General features: G+C 48.7%; 1 protein-coding gene across 1 annotated transcript in view; it reads right to left on the minus strand.

Moving 5' to 3' along the window:
- Positions 1–23,095, minus strand: part of LOC138288536 (E3 ubiquitin-protein ligase PDZRN3-B-like) — a 1,139,595-nt gene that overhangs the window by 818,933 nt on the left and 297,567 nt on the right. The window lies entirely within an intron of this gene.

Below are 23,095 nucleotides of genomic sequence, written 5' to 3' on the forward strand. Positions count from 1 at the left end.
GTGGACAAACACGCTGGGGTTGTACACAGAGTAAGGCGCAGAACCTCCCACAGTGACAGGGAATCTCAATGCCTCTGTGCAGTTTGCTCTTACAGATAGTCACCCTGCCAGCCCCATAGAAAGGAGGCAGCAGAAGTGATTCTGTCTCTGGACCCTAGAGCACAAACAAGGATAGTACTAACATACACAGGACACGCTCTTGTGGGTCCAGCTGGAAACACAGTGGCGATTCCTGAGAAAACAGCAATAGCACACTGTCACTGTTAGGCACGATATACAACGTATAACACTGGACAAGGATGGGGGCTGGAATTGCCTCCTGGAAACCAGGAGCCAACCCCAGTACACAGGAGGACACGTATACACTGGTGAAGACTGATAGAACACTTACCAGACACAAAGAACCAAGAAGAAACAGAAACAGAAGGGAACAAACAAAGAGGCAGAGGCAAGAACTAGGAACAGGCTCAGGCTGAAGCAAAGGCGGGACTAGGACTTGAAAACAGGGCGCAAACTTCTGTCTGGGACAGACAGAGACAGGACTGGGAAACTGAGAACAGGCTCTGGCTGGAACAGGCAAGGACAGGACTGGAATACAGGGAGTAGGAAATGAGCAGTAAACAGGACTGGGAAACAGAGAGAAGGTTCAGGCTGAAACAAGGCAGGAGCAGGGCAAAGAAACAGGGAGCAGGCTTTGGAAGAAACAAACAGGTACAAGGCTAAGAAATAGGGAGCAGTCTCTGGCTGGAAAAATCAGGAGCAGGGCAGAGAAACAGGAAAAAGGATCAGGCTGGAACAGAACAGGAACAAAACTGGAACACCATCCGACAAGGGGTCTGTAACACAAAGGAATTGAAGTCCGATGCACGACGGGGAGCTTGAGGAAATGGCTGCTTATAAGCAGTTCCAAGCTGGGCTGCACAGGAGAGGTTTCAGGTGTGTGTGGTTTCGGACACTTACAAGTCCTGGAGGAGAGGATCCAGTGAAAAGGAGCAACTGGACTTCTCCCATTGAAAACAATGGGAAACAGAATCCGGGTTTTCCTGACTACCAAGCTGTGCATTATGGGATTTGCAGTCCCAAGAAGCAAATGTAGTACTATACAAGTGTACCATAGAGAAAAGAGAAACAAACAGGGGTCAGCAAGGGACTCTAGATAGGTGTTCAAGGTGATTCCCAGGCTTCTGATAGTCCCCTTACAGCGCCCCCTGGAAATGGGACGACCGAGTCGTAACAGTTAAGGTTGGGGTAACCAGAGTCCCCCAATAGCCATACACGGTGCCTCTGGAGTTGACCCATCATATCAGGGATGCTGCTATTCCGCAGGATGTAGGCGTCATGCACTGAGCCAGGGAACATTGCATTTACCTGCGAGATGTACTGGTCTGCCAAACAGACCATCTGGACATTCATCGAATGATAATTCTTCCTGTTCCTGTACACCTGTTCACTCATGCGAAGGGAGGGACGAGAGCTACATGGGTCCCATCAATAGCACCTATGACGTTCGGGATATGTCCAAGGGCATAGAAGTCACCTTTCACTGTAGGCAAATCCTCCACCTCAGGGAAAATGATGTATCTCCTTACATGTTTCAGCAGGGCAGACAACACTCTGGACAACAAGTTGGAAAACATAGGCTGGGACATCCCTGATGCCATGGCCACTGTTGTCTGAAATGACCCACTTGCAAGGAAATGGAGCACTGACAGCACCTGCACGTCAGGGGGGATTCCAGTCGGACGGCGGATCGGTGACATCAGGTCTGGCTCCAACTGGGTACATAGTTCCTGGATTGTTGCACGGTCAAACCTGTAGGTGACGATGATATGTCTTTCTTCCATTGTCAACAGGTCCACCAGCGGTCGGTACACCGGAGGATTCCACCATCTTCTCATATGTCCCAGCTGACGGTGCCTAAGAAGGACAACAGCGAAGAACCAGTCACTATTCCTCCAGGTATGTACCCACAGTTACACACAAGACTACACCAGACAAAAAAGCCTTCCTGTATGTGTGTTGAGTATAGGCCTAGCTATGCATGACGCAGTAGTAAATGAAGCCATGTGGGCCCCTGAAATGGCGGATGCCTGACCTCTAAACTGGGACAATGGGATTGTGGGGTAACTGCTCTGGCGTTGCACACCGTCGCGATAGGCGGTCGTAGACCGTGGCGCAATGCTGCATTGGTTAACATTGGTCCCAGGAGCCAATGAACAGTTGCGCCGGCGGTGATGATGCGCACCGCCGCGGACGTCACCGCCGCGGACGTCACCGCCGCAGACGTCACCGCCATTTTCTATCTGTTCAATCACTAGATACCTGACCTTGACAGGAGAGGACCTACACTGCTAGTGCTGCTGTGACCTCGGTCTGGAAGCGACGATGGCTGCTGCGTCTGGGGAAAGGGCCCCTGCCTTCACTGCACAGGAGTTGGAGAAACTTGTGGATGGGGTCCTCCCCCAGTACACGCTACTCTACGGTCCTCCAGACCAACAGGTTAGTACACAGGGAGCACGTTGTATGGGCTAGGCCTGGGTGGAGAGGGCTGGGTGGAAGAGGGAAGGGGGCAGAGTACATAGATCAGTTATGAATGGGAATGAATGGGCCACATGGCCAGAGTAGGGAGGGGGTCACTCACATTGACGGTGCAGTTGTTAATGACTGTTCCTCTTTCCTTGTGCATGTCATGTAGGTCAGCGCCCACCAGAAGAGGGACATTTGGTGTGCCATCGCCAAGGAGGTCCGGACCCTGGGGGACCACCAGAGACAGGGCACCCACTGCCATAAGAGATGGGAGGACATTCGCCGCTGCAGCAAGAAGACAGCGGAGGCTCAGCTGGGGATGGCCTCCCAACGTGGGAGGGGTGCCTGTCCACCATGACCCCCCTGATGTTCCGGATCCTGGCGGTGGCCTACCCGGAGTTGGATGGGCGCATGAGGACATCACAGCAGACACAAGGGGGTGAGTACAACGTCATTCAGCGGACTTTGCGTGCAGTGGAGGGGTCTGGGTGGGGGAGGTGGACTGTGGGTATCCCTAGGCCAGGGCGAGTTAGTTAGACAAGGCCCCTCCGTAATGTAGGCCATGTGGCACTCAACCCCACCTCAGCAGAGTGCCAAGTTGAGGTATAGTTGCCCCTGTGGCATCCATGTGTGCAGATTTCCACCATTGCCATGTAGGCCATGTCCCAGAAATTGCATGTGCAGAGGTCAGGAGCACGGCGTAATGCAGGGGGCTGCTGCGTCTGTCTTGTCCGCCAACAGTAGCGGCATGCCATGCACTAAAACTCTTTTTCTTATGTCTCCCCCCCTTTTACTGCTCTCCCTGTCCTTTTGTACATCAGTATCATCAGGCGGAGGTACAGTGGCACCGGAGCACGAGGGAGCTGCATCCCACATGGCCATGGAGGGCCACACCACAGACTCTGAATGCACCAGTGGGACGGAGGGCAAGGGGAGATTCACGTCGGCCACCGGATCACCAACCAGCGACACAGACTCGTCCGCCGATGGGAGCTCCCCTGTGGTGGCGGCACCACCTGTGCGCCCCACCTCTACAGGTACAGCCGCCACCTCCCCTACCAGCACCACCCTCCCAGCAGCCCCTCAGCATTCGCCCCATGCCCGCTCACCCAGGAGGGTGGGCATCACCTTCGCCCCAGGCACCTCAGGCCCTGCCCCAGTCACCCCTGCTGCCCTCAGTGAGGAGGCCATTGACCTCCTCAGGTCACTCACTGTTGGGCAGTCTACCATTGTGAATGCCATCCAGGGTGTAGAAAGGGAGTTGCAACACGGTCATGCATTCCTGGAGGGCATTCATTCTGGTCAGGCTGTCCTTCAGCGAACCCTGCAATCTCTGGCCTCAGCACTGATGGCAGCCATTGTACCTGTGTCTAGCCTCCCCCCTCCAACTTCCTCCACCCAGACCCAATCTCCTGTACCCCAGCCCATCCCAAGCACACCTACAGACCAGCATGCACACAAGTCAACACACACAAGTAGCTTAAGCAAACATAGGCACCATACACACCACAGGCACTCACGCAAGCCTCACCCACATACAGACACAGCAACATCCACTGTCTCCACTGTGTCCCCCTCCTCCTCTTCTCCCTCCTCCCTCCCAGTCTCGTCTACACACACACCTGCATGCACCACATCTACAGGCACTAGGACTCTTACCAGGACACCCAGCACCACAAGCCGCTCACCTGGACTCACCACCTCCACTCCCATTTACACGTTCCCTGTGTCCTCTCCCAGTGTGTCTGTGACGCCCCCTCCCAAAGTACACAACCGCCGGCAATCACTCACCCAACATCCATCCACCTCACAACAGCCTCCAGTCCCTGCACCCAAAACACCTAAAGTGACACCTCCTACAACCATCTCCTCTTCCTCCACTCCCAGACCCCCTCCAGCTACCCATCCCAGTGTTCATCAGAAACTGTCCCTCTGTCAAATTGACCTTTTTGCCCCCACCCCCCCCTCCAATTCATCAGTCCCATCGTAGCGCCTCAGCCAAAAAGCCTCCAGTACCAGTGGTGCGTGTTCCAGGTTTTTGGAGTGCACCAGCCACCAGGGCAGGCAGTAGGACCCGGAGCCAAGGAACTGGAAGCCCACCCCCTGTAAAGGCTCTGAAAATGGAGAGTGGACAACAGGACCGTCTTAAGACACCTGGTGGGACAACAAGTGACATTGGATCGAAGGGGATTGGTGAGTCAGCTGTAACTCCAACAAAACTGGGGAAGGTCCAGAGGAAGTCTGCCCAGCCTGTTGTGAGTGTCACAGCGGAGAAGTGCGCCATCATTTCCGGCGGTCCAGACACAACCGCCAGCACCGTCGTCACTGGTCCAGAGACCACCGCCAGAGTCACAGCCCAGGAGGGACCAAGTATCGTTACTGGTCCAGAAACCACCGCCAGAGTCACAGCCCAGGTGGGCCCAAGTATCGTCACTGGTCCAGAAACCACCGGCGGAGTCACAGCCCAGGAGGGCACAAGTATCGTCACTGGTCTGGAGACCACCACCGGAGTCACAGCCCAGGAGGGGCCAGGATGCCACAGCCCCGCTGGGCAATGATGGAACGTCATGCCACACACCAATGCCCAGTGTAGGGATCGTCATGCCACACACCAATGTCCAGTGTGGAGATCGTCATGCCACACACCAATGCCCAGTGTAGAGATCGTCATGCCACACACCAATGTCCGTATCAGAACCGCCATTGTCAAAGCACCGCAGAACAGGGCAATGACCGCCATGTCAAAGCACCAGTGAACTGTCCTGAACCACCATGGCAAAGCACCACTGAACAGGGCAAAGACCGCCATGTCAAAGCACCGCTGAACAGGGCAAAGACCGCCATGTCAAAGCACCGCTGAACAGTATTGAACTGCCATGTCAAAGCACCGCTGAACTGTATTGAACCGCCATGGCAAAGCACCGCTGAACTGTCCTGAACCGCCATGGCAAAGCACCGCTGAACAGGGCAAAGACCACCATGTCAAAGCACCGCTGAACTGTCCTGAACCGCCATGGCAAAGCACCGCTGAACAGGGCAAAGACCGCCATGTCAAAGCACCGCTGAACAGGGCAAAGACCGCCATGTCAAAGCACCGCTGAACTGTCCTGAACTGCCATGGCAAAGCACCGCTGAACAGGGCAAAGACCGCCATGGCAAAGCACCGCTGAACAGGGCAAAGACCGCCATGGCAAAGCACCGCTGAACAGGGCAAAGACCGCCATGTCAAAGCACCGCTGAACTGTATTGAACTGCCGTGTCAAAGCACCGCTGAACTGTCCTGAACCGCCATGGCAAAGCACCACTGAACAAGGCAAAGACCGCCATGTCAAAGCACCGCTGAACAGGGCAAAGACCGCCATGGCAAAGCACCGCTGAACAGGGCATGCACCGTGTAGGAATGAATGGACCGCCACATCAGGCATCCTTATCCCATGTGCAGCTGGGACAGTGACAGGACAGGTACTTTCACGTGGAGACTCATCCAGTCTGGGCACCAGTCCCCCTCCAGAACCAGTGGAGACTGTTATCCACTTGAGAGATTGTGGGTTTACACTCCCCAGGATGGCACAGTGGGCAAACCACCCACTGCAGAGACTTGAGAGACTGTGGCTTTGCACTCCCCAGAATGGCACAGTGGGCAAACCACCCACTGTAGAGACTTGAGAGACTGTGGCTTTGCACTCCCCAGGATGGCACAGTGGGCAACCCACCCACTGTAGAGACTTGAGAGACTGTGACTTTGCACTCCCCAGGATACATCAATGGGCATGGAGCCCCGTCGTGGATCTGGCTTCACATTCATCTGGCTGAGGTGCCCCCCCTTCCCTTCCCCCTGAGGTGCCTGTTTTATTTCTATCTGATGCCCCGGCAGTGTTCTCTCAGATTTTGGTCTGGTATCTATTGTGGGCCTCACCCATGCATTTTTGGACTGTTGGTGCACAGACATTGTTGTGTACATATCTGCACTACTTCTCGGATTGTATGTGTAAATAAGAGTGATTTTGAGATATATATATCTGTATATTTTTTTATGACATGTATATTGGCACATTACAATGTTTGCCCGAATTTCTCATTGTCCTTTCATTCTTCCGGGGGGATTGTGGGTTGTTACTGTTATTTTTGTGACTGCATTGGTGTGTATGTTTTGATATGCGAGGGTGGGGGTGTTTGGTGGGTGTCCCCCTAACTTTTGCCTCCCCCCTCCTGTGTCGTAGGTGCAGTACTCACTGGTATCTTCTGCGCCTACGTAGCTGTTGGGCGTAAAGGAGCAGGAAAACAAGCGTAGGGAGTATTTGGAGTTCAGGCTCCATGGTGTCCTCGTGGGTTGTGTTCAGCTGAGCGTTTTCCCATGGCAAAAGCTGTTTCCGCCGTGTTTTTATCCGCGGTGAATCCGCCCCGGAAAAGGTGGCGGATTGGCGGGTTGTAATAGTGTGGGCGGTACATTGTCTCCCGCCTGTCTGTTGGCGGTAACCGCCGCGCTGTTTGTCTGTACCGCCGTGGCGCTCGGAGTGTTAAAGTGGCTGTCTTTGTTGGTGGTTTCCGCCACGGTCATAATTCCCTTATTTTTTTCCGCCGGCCTGTTTGCGGTCTTACCACCGCTTTAACACCATCTGCCAGGGTTATAATGACCCCCTTGGTTTGGATCTGTGGATCTGCCGATATAAAAACGAAATTTTAAAAAAATAGTGCGCAATCCTACGCTTGTTTCATAAACATCCCTGGGGTGGGCCATGTCCTGGGCGGAACCAAATTTTGCATGGGAGGAATACGTCCTCCCCGCAGCCCCAGGGCTTTAAACTAATATGATAGGGGGGGTCATGAGGCCTCCTTAGAGCTCTGGGGACCGCCACCTCCCTGGGGCATTAAAGTACTATGATGCCGAGGGCTGCATGGCCCCCTCCCCGCAGCCCCAGGGAGCGCTGCTTCCCCAGGACAATGATTATAGGAGGGGCCTGTGTGCCCCCCCAGTAGAGCCAATAATGGCCTTTGGGACCGCCACCCCCCAGGGATGGCTCCTGCCATGTCCCAGGGAGCCTACTGCTGGGACATAGCTGTTTGCTTTTGCTTTGTGGGAGCTGACAGCCCCCACCAAGCAAAAGTAAACAAAGGTGGTCATTATGAAGATGGTGGTCAATACCGCAGCACCAGCGGTGGCGGTACCTACCGCCAACATGCTGGCAGTCCGGACCGCCAAATAATTAAGCACTTGAGAAACTAGTAGTGGTCCATTCACACACTGCTATCTTTGTAGTCCCGAGAAGGATGGAAGAGGCCGCCCACAGGCCGGCGAAAAGGTCCTACCCGCCCACCAAACAATGAAACACAAGACCGCCATCAGTTCCAGGACAGTACCCACTGCCACGCAAAGTGTGGCGGAAAGGAACAATATAAAAGGAAACACTAACAGGAGGCACACAAAACATGCCGACACAGACATGGAGAGACAGTTGGAAATAATGGCAGTGCTGCTCCTTGCCATATACCTCCAGGACTGTGACCGATGATGACATTAAGTACCGCAAACTAGTACACATGGGAAGAAAAGGCACAGTTACAGACAGGGTGGCTGGGGAGGTTGACACACTGGGGGAAGTGGATGTTGTTGTGTGTGCGTTGGTATATTAGGTGTGTGCATGCCTGTGGTGGGAAATGTGGTGCTTGTGTTTCTCTGTGTGATTCTTGTTTGTTTATCTGTGTGCATGGCTGGCTGTACTTGAGCTTGGGATGGGTGAAGAGAGTGGGGTGCTGGAAGGGGTAGAGGTGGTGGTAGTGGGGATGTAAAGACCAGGAACACCGGCTGCCATCAAAGAGGAGGCCAGACCCTGAATAGATCTCTGTATGCCAGACATGGCACGTGAATGCCTTCTAGATATGCATTGCATTGCTGCATCTGGGATGCTAGCCCCTGGATGACATTCACGATGGTTGTCTGCCCTAGAGAGATGGTCCTCAGGAGGTCAATAGCCTCCTCCGTGAGGGCAGCAGGGCTGACTGGGGCAGGGGATGAGGTGCCTGGGGAGAAGGAGATGACCACCCTCCTGGGTGAGCGGGCACGGGCAACTGGGTGGGAAGCAACTGGGAGGGTGGTGATGGCATGGGGGTGGCAGAAGATGGCATAGAATGGGTGTATCCAGTAGAGTCTGCCACCACAAGGGAGCTCCCATTGGAGGCGGTATCAGAGTCACTACCTCCAGTGGTAGTTGCCTCCCCCGTGCTACTCCCCTCACCCTCCAACCCACTGGTCCCCTTGGCGTCACTCAACTCTTCCTCCCTGGAACCATGGGCTGCAGCATTCCCACTCGCCGGTGCCACTGCTCCCTCACTAGATGTTGCTGATGTACACAAAGAACCTAAGAGCACAGTGGTGGAGAGACAAAACAAAGGGAGAATTTTGTCAAAAACTAAATATATATGTACATCTCTGGCCCACACACTCCCATCCAGGTCACACACCTACACGCAGCACCTACAACATTAGTCATGACTGTGCCCCTGATTAGTGCCCATTACCCCAGAATATACCACATTACCCACAGAAAACACAGACCTGATACAGTGTGTGACGTACACACATGAGAGATCATGCCCAGCTAATGCACTTACAAGTCCATGAGGCCACAAAACATACCAGATGACAATAAGGGGACCCCCCCCATGTGCCTAAGGAGACTGTCCAAACTAACCCTCACACCATTCCAGGGACTTTGAGGGAGCAGGACTGCAGGAACCCACCTGTCCAAGTGCTGGCACTTGAATGCAGACATACCACAGCACCAACATACATCCATCAAAGCAGTATCACAACAGTGTTGGTACTCACCCCCTTGTGGCTGCTGTGCTGCCTTCAAGCGCCCATCCAAATCCGGATAGGCCACTGCCAGAATGCGGGCCATTAGGGGGGGCAGGGTCCGACAGGCACCCCTTCCTCGTTGGGACGCCTTCCCCAGCTTGACCTCTCCATTCTTTCTGGCCCTCAGCCTCAGGTCCTCCCACTGCTTCCTGCAGTGGGTGCTCCACCGGTTGTAGACCCCCAGGGTCTGCACTTCTTTGGCAATGGCTTGCCACAGTCCCCTCTTCTGATGGGCGCTGACCTGCATGGGGCACACAGAGTAAAGAATCAGACATCAGTGTGGGTGCCTCATACACAAATGCCATGCCCGTTCAACCTGACATGGCCCATGGAGACATGCATAAGGACAATTTCCAAGACAAACACTGCTAGACACACTACAGGTGAGCATTCACACAGCGAACAAAAACACATACAGGCATCCGCCACATTCACACACATATAAGGAGGACACATAGCAACTCACCTGCTCCTCTGGTCACCCATACAGCTTGGCATACAAGGGTAGGACCCTGTCGACCAGCTTCTCCAGCTCCTCCACGGTGAAGGCCGGGCCCGTTCCCCTGTCATCTCAGGGACCAGTGTCAGGACACAGCAGCACATGCAGTGGAGTACTACCCTGCACGGGAATCAGGAGTCAAGTGTCCAGGGTCTGACAAAATGGCATTGGTACCGTGGCGGTGTGCTCCATCACCACTAGCGGTGATCATGATTGGCCCAGGTTCCCCATTGACATTTATGTAATCCAATGATCGGGTGCACAGTGGTGAACACCGCCTTCCGCCATGACAACTAATGCCAGTGGAATGAAGTCACCTCCACTCTCTCATACCTGGATGGCAGGAGGCTGCCATTTTGCTACCACCACGTTACCATAGCCTGACCAGGGGCCACATCCAGGGCCTCAAAATCTCAGACCTTAGTCGCTTGCTGACATGTGTCTAGGATCCTCACATGCACCTATCTTTGGAATTGTGTCCACATTAGGATGCCATTCTGACAGAGTTCACTCAGCACGCATACGCCGGACGGTGTACTTCTTAATTTGCCTCTGTGTGTGTTACCTACATGTCTCACTTGCACAGATATAGTGATGTCATGTGATGCAAGTGTATGTTCACACTCAATATGTGTTCTTTCCTACCCTCATAGGTACAGGCCCATGTGGTGAGGGAGGGCCCCATCGGTTTACAGACCTCTGATTGATTTGGAAACTATGGAGGAATGTCACATCATTGTCACCTACAGACTCAATAAAGCTACTGTCCATGACCTCTGTGCATTGATGGATCCTGTACTGAAACCGGCTAATCGGAATCAGCATGCCATCCCTACAACTGTGCAAGTGATATCTGTACTCCATTTTTTGGCTACAGGCTCATTTCAGGTGACAGTGGGCATGGGTGCAGGGGTCTCACAGCCAATGTTCAGCCTCATCCTGTCAAAATTCCTGGATGCATTTGTCCAACACATGCAAACATATGTCCGGTTTCCCAAAAGGGCTGAACTTCCTGCCATCAAATCTGGATTTTATGCCTGCGCTAACATCCACCACGTGATTGGTGCCATTGATGGAACCCACATAGCCCTCATACCCCCAAGTGTTAATGAACAGGAATGTACAGGAATCGGAAGAACTATGACTCCATGAATGTACAATTGGTGTGTACTGCTAACCAATACATATCACATGTCAATGCCAGGTTCCCAGGCTCCGTCCATGATTCCTTTGTCCTGAGAAACAGCAGTGTACCACACTTAATGGAATAACTACAAGGGGACAGAGGATGGCTCATAGGTGAGTGTGTATGACACCGATCTGCACATAGCTGACAGCCAGCCAATGTGCATGTAAAGTCAGTTTGTTACGGTCCTGTTTTGCCCACTTTTGCTGGTGATTCTGGCTACCCCAACTTGCAATGGCCCCTGACACATGCGAGGAATCCCAGAACAGATGCAGAGAGAAATTATAATGAGGCCCATGGACGTACTAGGAAGATGATTGAGCCCACTGTAGGTCTCCTAGATTCAGTTGCCTCCATCTCTCTGGGGGATCCCTGTGCTATGTCCCTGACAAGGTGTGTAAGATAGCGGTGGCCTGCTGCATGCTGCACAACTTGGCTGTGAGGAAAGCTATCCCCCTTCTGGAAGAGAAGGGTGCTGTCCAACCAGCCCAGCAACCTCAGAGAGGGGATGTGAGTGATGGTGAGGAAGGAGAGAGGGAAGATATAAACTCCAGGAACCAGCTGATCCGCCTATACTTCCAGTGACTATAAGGTACTGTTCAATGATGCTGATGTCTTCACTGCATATTTCAGTCTGACTAATGTAATTGGTAATATGGTGTCTATAGTCAGTGACACTGTTAACTGATGACTGAAGTGGCATGTGCCAGGTAACCCAATATTATGTACAGTGTGACATACTTCAGACAGTACAGTGTGTTGGATCCCCTCCTGCAATAAATGCATGATTATGAAATTGACTGGCTAATGCATACACACTCACAATTCTTAACTCATATTGACAAGGGACATTCGATTTAAGTGCATAGATGTATTTATGGTGTGGCAAAATATACATAAGTGTTTGGCCAGTGAAAGGGAGTGGGCACATGGTGTAAAAACATGCTCAGGTACATATGTTCAGCTGTTGGTAGCACAGGCCTTTGTTCCATGTGGCCATTGGTAGATGGTGTGATGGCAGTGGCAAGTCAACAAGGTAGCACAGTGGCACACAAGGGAGACAGTTCAAGGCACAGTCATTTCCTAGCGGTGGGCTTGGTCTTGGCTGGTGTTTCTGTGGCATGTCTGGGTCTGAGGGCACATTTCTAGTAGCTGCTGCAGATGTAGAGGGCAGGGCAGTGTCCTGGCTAGTGGTGGGGGCTTGCAGGTGGGTGGAGAACTCAGGTTGGCTGTAGTATTGGTGCTGTACCCCTTCAATGGTGGCCATGGTGACATTAAGCTGCTTTTATTACCCCATGGACTCCTGATGGTGTGCTACCTGGAGCCTCTGATTCTGCTACAGGGTGGCCAGGATCTGGCCCACCATGTCCTGGGTATGGTGGTATGCTCCTAGGTCCTCAGAAATCACCTCCTGGGCTACGGCATCCATTCTTTGGCCACCACCCTGGGCCACTGTTGTTCTCCTACTGGGCCTATCCCGCTGTGTCCCCTGCACAGGTCTGGCAGTCCCACTTGCACCGGGCCCTTCATCATCCTGTCTGTTGGTGGGTGGACGCTCTGGCCTCTGTACATCTGGCCCGCCAGTCTGTGGCTGGGAGACACTGGTGTGGGGTCGATTGGCCAGAGCTGATGATGGTGGCTTGGTGGTAGGGCTGTCAGTGGTATCCTGGGTGGGGCTGCTGGGGAGTGACAGTCCAGGACTTTGCGATGGGCCAGGATATTCCTGAATTTCCATACGTCCCTCAGCACTCTCCTGAGTGGGGCCTCTGTCTTCGTGTGGGTGCTGGCACTCCTTAGTGTTTCTGTCCGTGTGGCATGGGTGGTGGTGCCTGTTGGGGGGGTGATGGACATGTGGGTGTCAGGTACTTTTTTGGGGCAATTGATGCACTGCTCTCCCCTATTTTGTGCTTATATTCCTCTGTTGTGGTATGCAAGGTCCCTTCGTGTACATTTCTTTGCATTTTATGTGGGGGGTGGAAGTGCTTTGGGGGTGTTGTAGTGCCACTGGGATTCCATGCTGGGGTAGGTGACTGTGCGCAGGGGGCAGGATGGAGGTCTGTTTCTGGGATAGTGGGCATGCAGGGTAGTTGGATGTGGGTGCTGTGGACATGCTGAGGCTGGGGTCCTGGTGGAAGTGAAAGGGGTGTGGTGATAACATGCATTATAGGTGGGGTGGATGTTTTGGTATAGTGGTTGACTTACCCGAGTCCAGTCCTCCAGTGAGTCCAGTGAGGCTCTCCGGGTCAAGGATAGCCAGGACTTTCTCCTCCCAGTCGGTGTATTCGGGGGGTGTAGCTGGGTGACCACCACCAGTCTTTTGTACGGCGATGTTGTGCCTGGATGAAATAGACCAAACCTTCCTGCGCAGGTCGTTCCATCTCTTCCGGATGTCATCCCTTGTGCATGGATGTTTTCTCACTGCATTGGCCTTGTTGACAATCGTATGCCATAGCTCCATCTTCCTGACCACGGGTTTCTGCTGAACCTGTGACCCGAATAGTTGTGGCTCGACCCTGATATTTTGTCCACCATGGTCCTTAGCTCCCTATCTGTGAAGCGGGGGTGCTTAGGGGTGCCATGGTGTGTGTTGTGGGTGGTGTGTTGTGGTTGTATTGGTGAGGGTGCTGTTGTGTGTGTGGCTTATAAAGGTGTTTGGGGTTTATATGTGTTTTGGTGGTGTATTTGTGTGTGTGACTTGTGTTATGTTGTGTTGTTTATCTCAGTTGTGCTATTGCCGATGCAAAGGATTGAGGGGTATGTGTGTTTTATAGTGTTGTGGATGTGTGTCAGGTGTGTGGGTTTCAAAGTTGCCAATGTATCCATTTGTTGTTGGTGGGTCCCATTGCTGGCCGTGGCGGTCCGTGCCACCAATGGTCGTTCCACTATCCACCACGCTGATTTGTGCTTCATTATTTGGTGGGTGGAGGACTTGTCTGCATGGTGGTGGCAGGGTAGGGGGTTCTGCCTTTCCGCCATTGTGGGCCCTGGCAGTGGGTGGAGGTTGCAGGATGTTTGGAGGTTTGACCTTTTGGCATCATAATTTGACGGTCTTCTGTTCACCATCGCCACAGCAGTTGGCAGTGATTGCCGGCAAGTTCATAATGAGTGCCAAGGTCTGCTTTCTGAGACTGGGAGCTGCCAAACAGCTCCAGCTGGCAAAAAGTGGAGTTTTCATCTGTTTCCCTGCATACAAAGATGAGTGCAGGAAAACTGATGAAAACATTGCTCTCACAAGCAGGGAGCTGCTTTCTAAAGTAGCTCCCTGCTTGTGGGAGCAATGCCAGCTCCTGCAGTATGTGGGGAGCCAGTTAGGACCACGGGGGCCTTGAGGCTCGCCCCATGGCCCTTTAACTCTCTCTCTCACTCTTCCGTCCCATAATGGGATAGAAGAGAGAGAAAAAGAGAGAGCATCACAGTAAGCGGTTGTCTATGACCTAAAGGTTAAGATCACAGACCCTCACACTTAAAGATGAGGGTTCCGCTCCACGTGTGTCCATGGTCATTTCCCTCCTTTTAATTTCTTTTAAACTTCAAAAGTTTAAGGTTCATGCTGAAAAGTGATCAAACTCTTTTTAATTGACAAATACATTTTTCTTTATTCTAAGTACATCATCCATCAAAGATGAAAAATCTCTCACTCCCTCTCACTCTCTTTCTCTCTTAATTTCTCTTTTTCAATCCTTTTCCCACTCACAGACCCACTGAAACCCTCACACATCCACTCACAGACCCACACAGACACTGACTCACTCACTAAGACACTATTGCACCCAATCTCACAGCCATTCTCACCCCTAGATGCACCCTCTTACACCCACTCTCACACCCAGAGAGAAAGCAATGGCCAAATCCCATTGCACAAGGCCAAATGGCAGTGCACAGTGTAGGTTTGTGTGGTTAAGGGGGTTGGTCGCAGAGTCTGGCCACAGACGAGACTTTGCAAGCACTACCCTCTGCACACAGCTGAAGGCCATGCACTGTGCAAGGTTGGGTGCTTATAGGGGGTTGGCTTCAGGGACTAGCCACAGGCGAGGTTCTGTGGCCAACCATTTCAATGCACGGGCATAGGCCATGTGCAGCGGTTGTTGGATTAACGTATAGCAATTAAAATTACTACACATTAAACAAACCATATAAATGCACCTGAAAAAAACGAATGGTTACGGGGACATTATAGTTAGGAAATAGAATTAAAAAACGCATAGAAATTCACCTAAGAAACCATAAGTTAACATGGACGCTATAGTTAAACTCACATTTTAAACATACAAAAAAATAGAAATTTGCCTGTTATAGTTTTTGTTATCTCATGTATTTATAACTCATGCCCTCGCCATGCACTGCTAATTACCCCACAAATTACGGCACTCGTGACATCTTTTATAACATAATTCGATAATATCAATGAAATATTTGCAGTAACATTTTTGACAGAAAAACTGTGCATGGTGGAAGCATTAGCTGTAGTTACCTTAGGGCACAAGTTATAGTTAGTAAAGATAACTCTCACTATAACAGGTGAATTTCTATGGTTTTGTACATTTAAAATGTCACCCTAACTATAACGTCCTTGTAACCTTTGCTTTTTTAAGTGAATTTCTATGTTTTTTTAAATTCCGTTTCCTAAATATAACGTCCCTGTAACCTCTGTTTTTTTCTGTGAATATTTATATAAACTATGTATAGAGTAGATAATTATAGTTAGGATAAACTTTTCCCATAGCATTTGTCTGGCTATTAACTTTGGCGCCATATGACAAATCTTCACCAAATTTTCGAAACTAGTTTGCCACTCACTTTAGCTGCTGTGTGGAACATTTTGGGGTGATTCATCAAGCAGGGCACCGAGAAAAATGGGAAATCCCAAAAAGCTTTTTTCCCATGCAATGTCTATGGCGATTCTGCATTTTCTTTTAACATGATTACAGCTCGAACCGCTAAACGGCTTTACACCAACAGGAAGCTATATCTTGGTCCAGAAAGATCGCTTTCTTATTTGGTGCAAATCTATTCAGTCATTTTGGAGCTGTTAAAGAAATAAAAAATGTGTATATCTAGGGGTGTGTATCCTTTACAGATCCACAGGTACCAGAGGTTGCCAGTATGTAGTTATAGCTAGGCTCTAGTTTCCAGCGGGTCCGGCTATAGCCGTGTCTCAATTCCCAAAGAGAAATTGCATGGGAAAAATACATTTTGAGCCCCTCTTTTTTCTCAGCCCCCCTTGACAAATCACCATGAAACTTTCCAGATGCCAGACACAATAAGTGGCAAACTAGTTTTGGAAATTTTGTGAAGATTTGTCAAACGGCGCCAAAATTATTAGCAAAACAAAAAAAAGATTTTCTTATAGAATCTAGGTCCTAACAAATAACTTCCAACTGGCGGACGCCAGTAGGTAGTTATAGTTAGGTCTGCTTTTCCATAGGTGGAGCTTTTTTTGGTTTATTAACTATGGCCTGTTTGGCAAATCTTCATGAATCTTTCCAAAAAAACATTCATTCACCTTAGCTCCTTCCTGGAAAGTTACCGGGTGAAGTATTAAGGAGGTGCCAAGAGAAAAGGGGGGTCACAAAACATAAAATCCCCGTGCATGATCCTAGTCTGCAAATTTCACTTTTTGTGATTTGATGTAAATCCATTCTGTTGTTTTTAATAAATTAAGGCTAAAAAATAATTGTATATTTGGACGGTTGGGCTCATAAGAGTCCTGGTGCCTCCTGCAAGAGCCCAATTAAAAAAGCCTGTGATTGGTTGAGAGGCCCAGTTAAAATGCTATGTAAGGGGGCAGCAGAAAGGCATGCTGTCTCCCTAGATTTAGAAAGGAGGTGTCTAAGGGATAACTACTGTGATAAAAGTGAATGGCTATTGTTAATAATTTTTACAATCTCGCAGGATCATGAATAGTAAAAAGGGGTATATGAGTTCTGAATACACTCCGTTAGTATGAATGCATATTGTGTTCATTGTTTTTTAGAGGAAGTGTGTAAGAGATACGTACTGTGATGAAAAGGTGGTTAATTCCTATTTTCAGAAAAAGTTATGATCTTTCAAGACTCTTGTGGAATTGTGAACAGTACAAAGGAGTAATATGCACACTTGCACTATAGGAAGGTGTATCACTGGAGACAGTTTTTGTCAGAGTGTATTATTTATGACTATCTGCTTTGTAAGAGTTGTGAGTAGGGTACAGTCTCTTCCTACACACTACTATGTACAGCCATTATCAGGGACAGGGGTCTTAGCATGGAGGACAGTTCTTGGACAGAGCATACAAAGTACACTTGTCATCCAAGAGAAAGTCTCATTGGAAAGGCACAGCTATCATCTGAGACAGATTTGTGATAGAACGGACCAGTCCATATACACTGCCTAATATGCACACCTATCATCTGAGATAAAGGTCTGAAAGGAAAGGCTAGCTAATGTACAAGCCCGACTATGCACAGCCATCATCTGAGACAGAGGTCTCAAGGGAGAGGGCCGTCTTTCTCCACATACTCGTCATATGAGAGGTCTGGCAGGAAAAGGCTTGTCATGTACATGCCCTACTATGCAAAGGCATCGCCTGAGACAGAGGTCTGACAGAAGAGGCCAGCCCGTATACACACCATAATACATACACCCGTCATATGAGAGAGATGACAGTGGAGGGGCAGTCTTTCTCCATACACCTTACAATACAAACCCGTCATATGAGAGAGAGGTCTGCAAGGAGAAGGCAGACCATGCACACACCTTACTACGCAATCCGATTATCTGGGAAAGGTGTGGAAAGAGGGAAGTCCATGCAGACACCCTACTATGCACACCTCTCATTTAAGAGAAAGGTCTGAGGGAAGAGGCCAGTCTCTCCTAACACCCTACTACGCACAGCCATCATCCAAAAGAGGGGTCTCAGGGGAGAGCCAGTCCCTCCATACACACTACTACGTACACCTGTTATCTGACACAGAAGTTTATGTGGAGAGACTGGTCTCTCCGGACACCCTGCTACACACACCTGTCATGTAAGAAATAGGTCTCAGTGGAGAGGATACTCCCTCTCACATACTATTTCCCTGCAATATTGTTGCAATTCCATGAGATTCTCACAAGAGTAGCTCTCCAGCTTCAAAAAGTGAAGTTTGCTGTAGGGGCACATGCAGTCTCGCAAGAGACTCACGAGACTCGAGGGAAATTATTGAGCCTTCTAGGAGGTGTTTCACAATCCCACAAGTCTCTCTTCAGACCCACATGTAAAATTACTTAGCCTGCCATGAGGTGCTTTACGATCCCATGAGAGTCTCGAGAGATCGTATGGGGGGAAATAAAAAAGAGCCAAAGCTCAATCAATGGTTACCATTTTTATTACATGGGCGAAGAAATGCTGTGATGTGACTGGGGGCAGAACCAGAGATAGTTCACATTGTTCTTGGTGATTTAGAAGAGAAAGAGGCCTGCTGGAGTTGTGACAATTTGAAACTGAGACAGACTGGTGTCTTCAGCCTCATATAAGAAACTGCTCTAAGTTCAGGTAATGAGAAATATACTTTATGAACTTTGTTGAGAAGTGTCATTAAGTACACTATTGTTTGTAAGCGTATTCTACATAGTCAAAGGCAGTTTTTAGAGGCGCATGTTTTTAATATAGGTTTTGAGAGGAAGAGAATAGAATGTAGTAAGAAACCACCAAGTATTAGACATTGTGTTAAAATTGCAATGCTCAATCTGTATGTAGTTGTAGGTAAAAGAGGCAGTGTTTCTGAAATTATAAAACAAAGAATCTGCGATCGGTTAATACAAGGCCTCGTGTTTTATGACTCTTACTGTACACATAATTTACCTCTAAGAGATGTTTGAGGGAATATATTGCTATTTTAGAGTAAAATAATGTGCTCACTGTAAGGACATATGTGTCTAGAGGAATGTATTACTTTATAAACTATTATGGAACCATATTTGATGGCATGTTATAGTTTAATTATGAAATAATGCACTAGTTGAGGGTGTTGAATTCATTAAGAGAAAGGAGTATGGTGCACTAAATATAACTGTGATTGTGCATGAAAAATGCAAACAAAAAATGTTAGAGTATATAGTGATGTTTCACTGTTATTAATTATTGCCCAGTATGTAACTTTGGTTATCTTGTCTTTTTTTAGTTGGAAAATGAAAACAGAAGTTTTGAAAATATGTATTTTCAGTTAAAAATAAACCTTAGAAATCCAATGAAGGAAACAATGGTTAAAGTAACGTTATAGTGAATTTCTCAGTGACATCTTTGACAACTTCACCAGTTATAGTTAGTAGCACTAACTATAACGTGCGCCCCGCCATGCATTGCTGATGACCTCACATATAACATCACTCATGACATGTCCTATGACATCATTTATGACATCACTGATTGCATCACCCATTCAGCACCTGGAAACCCTCACGGGTGATGAGAAAAGAGGTAAATCAACAACTACATGCTACGGCATTGATACAATACCACAAGGCTAAACATATCCCACGAGGTTTGAGAGTGGCCATTAAGCCCATGCTATTCAAGTTTAACAAACTATTTATGACTAAGTGATACACAATTCTCAACAAATGCTCTCTAGATTTAATTCCTTTAATCACCAAAGAACTATCTCAGGTATTAAAGTATTTGGAAGAGGAGATCCAGGACAGAAAATGTACATTAAATGCACATTTGGAGCCAGGCACATGTTGCACTTCAGTAGAAGACATCAATAAGAGAATAGATTAGTATGTCAAAGAAATTCATGAAAGGAAATTATGCAAATTTAAAAGGGATACAATAGAGTACAAGTTGGATGAAGTCTATACTTGGGCAGATGTGTATGCACAAAAACGGGTGTTCAAAAAACCTAACACGATGTCATCAGAAGACAGTGTTGCCACAGAAGTTGACACTTTGCCCACTCGCCCACCAGTTGTCTCAGATCAGGCAGTACATGGCAAACAACTCGGTTCTGCTCTTGATCCAACTCAGTCTAGAATTTTTTTTGTTTATCCACTAGCCCTGCATTGAATCACCAACCATCGGTTATCATCAGTCAGAGCACGCCACGTTCAGGAAAAACCCACAGAGGACAAAGAAAAAGAAAGAAAGAAGGAATGTTGCAAGAATCTGAGGAGTCAATCAAAGACTTAGTCATAAATATTTCTTCAACCACTTTGACATCTTCACAGAAATCAGTACTGAACAAGGGCACATCTTTTGTACCAACATATCAGACCAATCTTTTGGAGGGTGAAATTGCTTTGTTTAAGTTCATACACAAACTTTGTTTCTGCTACTTCTTTGACAACCTACCATTGCATAATACCACATCTGAATAATCCCTCTATCAGGAATGCAAACCCAGAAATACCTTTCTACCATTGATTTCACATAATACCTTAGACATGTTTGAAGCATTCGTGAAAAATACCTCCAAAGTGTCAATTATCGGATTCCACAGCATAGAAATTGTTAGAAATTGGGTCTTTGGTTGGCAGTCAGGTTAACACATGTCCAAGCAAGGACCCTCACTCTAGTCAGGGTAAAAGCAAATCACCCTCAGCTAACCTCCGCTCACCCCCTTGGTAGCTTGGCATGAGCAGACAGGCTTAACTTCAGGAGTGCTAGATGTAAAGTATTTGTACCAACACACACAGTAACTCAATGAAAACACTACAAAACTACACAACACAGATTTAGAAAAATAAGAAATATTTATCTAAACAAAAAAAGACCAAAACAATAAAAAACCACAATACAGAAGTCAAGTTATCAATAAAAATGGAAAAAGAGTCTTCATGTAATTTTAGGCACAACGCTAATGCTGTTAATGTGGCAATGTAACTGAGTGCGTCAAAAATAACCCCGCATGGCAAGTGTGCGTCAAAAAGGGCTTGTGATGCGTCTATATCACTCACGAGCAAGACCTTGTGTCGTTTCTCCTTCAGTCGGGTTGGCGTGCGTCATTTCTTCTCTCCGCAGGAGAGTAATGCATCGATCCGGTCAGCACTCTCAGGTATGGGCAGGCCTTTTGTCATTTTTAGACGCCAAGTGATGTCTGCGTTGGAAACACAGCCGCACGATAATCCGAAAACCACGCAGCACGGGTTGTGATCTCACCAGCCCCCGTCAGGGATGCTGTGCGTCATTTCTCCGGCTGCGTGGATCGATCTTCCAGTCACGCTGCAGGCGAGTGTCGATTCTCAGCTGCAAAGCCGGCAGCACAATGATTTTTCAGCCACAAATTGGGGTTGTGTAGATATTTTCCCCGCACAGCGGTCGGTGTGTGAATTTCTCACCCTTGGGCTGCCAGCTTTTCCTTTGAGGGTCACAATAACTGGATGGGCACCATTTGGCAGAGTAGGAGTCTAAGCAGAGGCTCCAGGTACTGGCAGAGAGAAGTCTTTGCTGTTCCTGAGACTTCAATAACAGGAGGCAAGCTCCAAATCAAGCCCTTGGAGAGTTCTTCACAAGAAGGAAGGCAACACAAAGTCCAGTGTTTGCCCTCTAGCACAGGCAGAAGCAGCAAACGCAGGATAGCTCCACAAAGCACAGTCACAGGCAGGGCAGCTCTTCTTCCTCAGCTCATATCCAGGCAGAGGTTCCTTTTGGTTTCCAGAAATGTTCTAAACTCTGTGGTTTTGGGTGCCCTTCTTATACCTATTTTGCCCTTCGAAGTTGGCTTACTTAAAAAAAAGTCTCTGTTGTTTGTAACATCCTGCCTTGCCCAGGCCAGGCCCCAGACACACGCCAGGGTGTTGGAGACTGCATTACGTGAGGGCAGGCACAGCCCTTTCAGGTGTGAGTGACCACTCCTCCCCTCCCTCCTAGCACAGTTTGCACATCAGGAATGCAGGCTACACCCAAGCTCCCTTTGTGTCAGTGTCTAGAGAGAGGTGACAACAGCCCAACTGTCAAACTGGCCCAGACAGGGAATCCACAAACAGGAATAGTTTAAGCAAGAAAATGCCCACTTTCTAAAAGTGGCATTTTCAAACACACAATTTTAAAATCAACTTTACTAAAAGATGTGTTTTTAAATTGTGATCTCAGAGACCCCAACTCCACATGTCTATCTGCTCCAATTAAATCTACACTTTAATCATATTTAAAGGTAGCCCCCATGTTACCTATGAGAGAGACAGGCCTTGCAACAGTGAAAAACGAATTTAGCAGTATTAGCAGTATTTCACAGCCAGAACATATAAAACACATTACTATATGTCCTACCTTAACCATACACTGCACCCTGCCCTTGGAGCTACCTAGGGCCTACCTTAGGGGTGTCTTACATGTAAGAAAAGGGAAGGCTTAGGCCTGGCAAGGGGGTACACTTGCCAAGTCGACTTTACAGTTAAAAACTGCACGCACAGACACTACAGTGGCAGGTCTGAGACATGATTACAGATATGTGGGTGGCACAACAAGTGCTGCAGGCCCACTAGTAGCATTTGGTTTACAGGCCCTGGGCACCTCTAGTGCACTTTACTAGTAAATCAAATATGCCCATCATGGATAAACCACTTACATACACAGCTTGTGGAGGAGCACTTACACTTTAGCATGTGTTAGCAGCGGTAAAGTGCCCAGAGTAACAAAAACAGCAAAAATAGAGTCCAGCACACATCAACAACCTGGGAAACAGAGGCAAAAAGTTAAGGGAGACCACGCCAAGGATGAAAAGTCTAACGGAAATATACCTCAGAAGGAGCAAAATATTTGGATGGTATAGGCCTGCAACAAGAATTTGGCAAGGGAGGGGCACTGGTTGTAAGGGACCGTACATACTATGAAGAAAATGTCACTCAACATGTGTCAGATGACAACCTATACATTCCTCTTGAACAAGATCCCACCATGGAATTCACTGTGGTTCTAAAACTAATTCTTGATAAAGCCCTCTCATTGAATTGGATTAGTGACAACACTAGAAGATTTTTAGTTGTGGAATTTCCTTAGAGGCCTCAACCATATATGTTCCCTAAAATACATAAGAATACTGAAGATCCTCATTCCGACCTATGGTGTTGG

Source organism: Pleurodeles waltl, chromosome 4_1 (assembly GCF_031143425.1).
Source record: "Pleurodeles waltl isolate 20211129_DDA chromosome 4_1, aPleWal1.hap1.20221129, whole genome shotgun sequence".
Taxonomy (NCBI): domain Eukaryota; kingdom Metazoa; phylum Chordata; class Amphibia; order Caudata; family Salamandridae; genus Pleurodeles; species Pleurodeles waltl.